General features: G+C 41.4%; 1 long non-coding RNA gene across 1 annotated transcript; it reads left to right on the plus strand.

Moving 5' to 3' along the window:
• The first annotated feature begins 2,397 nt into the window (after positions 1 to 2,397).
• Positions 2,398 to 3,840, plus strand: LOC118423432. The gene is made up of 2 exons (XR_004832049.1): positions 2,398 to 2,754; positions 3,420 to 3,840. It is a non-coding gene; the product is annotated as an uncharacterized LOC118423432 (long non-coding RNA).
• Positions 3,841 to 4,283: the final 443 nt, after the last annotated feature.

The raw sequence follows: 4,283 nt of genomic DNA on the forward strand, positions 1-4,283 counted from the left end.
CAGTCCCGCCGATGACCTTTATAATTAGACTGCGATTCAGGCTATCTGTTTGTCAGTGTGTAAATGTGTATGTGTGTGTGTGTGTGTGTGTGTGTGTGTGTGTGTGTATGTGTATGTGTGTGTCACGGTGTGTGTCACGGTGTGTGTGTGTGTTTGTATGTGTGATACAGTGTCAGTACGGTGTGTGTGTTTGTATGTCACGTCTGTATTTGTATGTGTGAGTGTTTGTATGTGTGTGTGTTTATGTGTGTGTTTGTGTGTGTGTGTGTTTGTGTGTGTGTGTGTGTAATGCAGTACTGATACTACTTTCACAATTGAGACACATGTCCATATAAATATACATAGAGAGAGCTGAGTACACACATTTAGAACTTATTACCATAATAAATATAGTAGGGAAATTCAGATATTGTACAATGAGTAGGGTGGACAAGATACTGTCAGTGTAATGCCTTATTTATAGAGAAGATGAAGAACTTATAAAACAAACTTGAAAGTATTGTATGTATAGTTATATAGATAACATGTGTGCAATATGGAGTATCGCGTTTCTAACTTTTACCTTTTTCCAAATCTGAAAATATCTGGAAACATGTATTGTTAAATGTGTATGAAATCAAAGGGTTGTTACTGTGAAAAGTGTTTCACTTAACGTGGTATTACTAACCTAATCGCAAAAAAAACTAATATTATATATTGTTTTGTCGTTACAGGAGGCGCAAATAGATAGGGCATGGACATCTTTACGATTTTGGTCTTGGTCGTGGTCTTGGTCTGCATGCGCTGTTCCGTGTATTGGTTTTCACGTTTTCTTGAAATAATAGAGGGCTTCATACCAGGTTGGAACGTCACCGGAAGACACAGAAATAGGCACAGAAGACAGAAACCAGTCTACGATCATCATAGAAGCAGAAGAAGACGACGTGAAGGTTTGAATGGCACTCAAACTTGCATCGTGGTATTCGTGGTGGGCTGCGTATTCCTGGGAATCATCTACTTTGGCATCAAGGTTGTGGAGCTGCTGCATAAAACCGTTGAGGCCATAGAACACATTTTAACGGTGTCTGATACCTTCACGGAAACGACAGAAGTGGGCGGCTGGTTTTGGGGCGTGTCACGTGTCATCACAAAGACCGCACAGGTGCCGCGACACACTCTTGAAGACGTCTACGGATACATTACAGGAAGGAATAGACTGGAACTGGAATGACAAACATGAAAATGAAGAACACTACAGTACTTTACTTTTATTTGCGGGGTAACCTATATCCGTTGTTTCTAAAAGCAGTAATTCGGGATATCAAGCCGACGGACGGTGGTTGCGAAGGGCAACATGGTATTGTTAAAATATGCATACTGCAATTTGAAACCACCATATGTATCTTACCATCTGTCGACTTGATATTCCTAAATACCCTGTTTTTATAAACAATGAAGATAGGATACCCCTCGGATTAACGTGAACCAGCGTTACAATAATCGTACCCACCAAGGCCACTCTCATGTTGTAAACAAATCCAGCAATCCAGCGAATGTCATCCATATAATTGATTGATTTATTTGCAAATCCATGCCCGTAGGCTGATTGCAAGGGTACCACAGATAGTAAAAAGTAACAAGTGTCTATTCTATATAGCTGTCAATATGCATGCATGATTCTACATTGTTTACTGGGAGGTTTGACTTCTTCATTGGAGGCAGTGGCTAATGAAAAGTCCCACGTCTTTAATGATTAGTGGGTTCTGTGATTTTTTCAGGAATATAATATTTTGGAGGTCTACCAACTGTTGAAAAGTTGGGAATATTGTTTTGATTGTGTCAAAAAGGTTGTTTCTTTCATCCTCATAATGGGGGCAGTTGCATATAAAATGTATTTCATCTTCCACTGCATCCGTCGCACAGTCTGAACAAATCAGTATGGCCCATATGTGAAATCCTGGTTTAGTAATGGATTCTCTTTTTTCATTTGTATATATGATACGGTATATCTTCCCAGTTATTGTTAGTTAGCTCTAGTCGAAAGTATTAATTTATATATTCATCTCTATATATAATCACTTTTCGCAATATGTACCGTTAATGATGAACAATATCTTCTAAGCCGCCACAGGATGGGAGCGATATGTAATAAAGCTCAAGACTACTAATCAAAATTTTCAAATTTCAATTATTACGCTTTAAAAAGGATCATGCATTCCTTCATATATAATCAAGGTACAGCTGAGAAATGATGACCCCGTGCATGTAGACCTATTTACATGACTTATCAGGGCGGCTGTCCAGTGCGGTTTTGCTTAATGTCGCTAGGAGACTCTTTTGTATCGTACGTAAAAACGTTTCGATAACAGTTTCTGATAGTTTCACGTCCGCATTTGTTTTACTTCATTGTACTATACCATGTCTATGAAACGCAGATGACCAATAACCATTTACCATATACCTATAGGTGCGTTGTTGTGATTCCTTTATAAGATCTAACTCTTTATTTGTCGTTTGGAGTATACTGATGTGTATCCCTGAAGCGGAAAAGGGAAATCCCTTCAGTTTCGATGACGTGTACTCAGAGTTCCGCTTCTGAACAAAGGGAGATTTCTTCAGTTTCGGTGACGTGTAGTTAAGATCTAGACTTAGGACCTTCGCCCGCTGTTTCACAGTATACCGAGCATTTCGCCTAGCAGAACAGTTGACGCCACGCACGCTTAACAAACTATCATCGGAGAGCGATCAAAATATGGCTGTGTATGGAAGACCGAGGTAACATTTCAACATGTGTAACTCTGTTGATAATTATAAGAAGCTAGGGGGCTTGTTTGGTTTGCTTCTCGACTAATAGGAAGGTTTAAATAAGCCGTTGTCGTATACTCCTGTCTAGGGGTGGGTACAGGTACAGAAAATTCAAGTACAGATACGGTCAAGGTCCAGAGGATCAAGTCCAGGTACCGGTCCTGAACCTGAACCCTGGACTTATTGTTTGTAAACCAAAGTCCATTTTGCTGCAAAGGAATCTGTTTGGTGGAGTTTCCTACCTTCACGTATACAACGCTGACTGTTAAACTAGACCAAGACGTCTGTAGAAACCTGAGAAACTGACTGTCAACTCTTTTCTACGTGGCTATTACGTTGTTTTTCTTCGCGGCTGACAGGAGAACTAAAGCCGTGGCAACATATACAGCTGTGGTTGTGTGCTGTAAAATGCAGGCATGAGTAGGTGTAGCCTGATTTAATCGCGCTTCTCAGGCCGGCGTCGTACATTGCCGCGCCTATATGTTTCCGCGGGGAGGAGGCTTCAAGCTCCGGATAGCGGAGTTTGCGTTACACAGACTAGAGTAGGTGTGGTTTCTAAGATTGTTTCTTTGTCGCACTGCTGTACTGTCTGTCACATTTTGATCTCTAATGAATCGCTTTATCCTGTTTTACAGAATGGACGACACCGAGTACCTCGCCGAATTGGTTTTGAGCGTCATCGTATCTTTGGTCGTATGCGCTGTGACCCGGAATTTGGATACTTACCAGGCTTATTCTTTCACCATGGTGGTGACTGTCGCGGTCTACATACTTCTTCAGACATCACCACACATGTCCGGGCCTTGAAGTTGGTGAAAGGAGCTGTCCTGACGACGTGACTAGCCTTCTGGCTGTGGAAACAACTTCAGACTGGTGTTATCTGTGGTTTGTGGACTGTTACGTTTAAAGAAAGGACAGTAAGATATGCCAAAGGTACCGGTGAAACCTTACCGAAGGTCAGGAAGGGGACGTGAAGCAATATGCCAAAGAATGTGCTGACTTTAAAACTAGTTATGTAAACAATATTGTTTAATTCAACATGTTGATATATCCATATACCTGCGTGTTACGCCTTTTGTATTCACTTGTTGATATTATGTAGAGGTAGAAGCTGCACTTTTGTTGTGCCAATAAGGTTTACCGTGGTTTGACCATGCATGCGGGAGACTTCAATGCCTAATAACTGTACTTGGGTACCAACTGTACAGCATAGTTTGCTACAAAGGGCTCGTTCACAAAGGTCGTCGTACGATCGCTAACGTCCGGCATTTTGGAGGACAGAAATGTACTTCTCTTGTAAAGTTCAACTGTCTTCGTAGAAAAAATGCTGTTTTGGGTCCATGTCTGTGGTTGGTGGCTGTCACGGCCTGCTTGAACTCCCATGGCATCGAAATCGTACGACGATCGTACGACCTATGTGACCGCGCCTTTTATAACACTTTCTCACGCGGCTGCCATGATAGATCGAAGACGAGGTCAATGAGGCAAAAGTTATTTCT

The sequence above is a fragment of the Branchiostoma floridae genome, chromosome 9 (genome assembly GCF_000003815.2).
Source record: "Branchiostoma floridae strain S238N-H82 chromosome 9, Bfl_VNyyK, whole genome shotgun sequence".
In the NCBI taxonomy this organism is placed as follows: Eukaryota; Metazoa; Chordata; class Leptocardii; order Amphioxiformes; family Branchiostomatidae; genus Branchiostoma; species Branchiostoma floridae.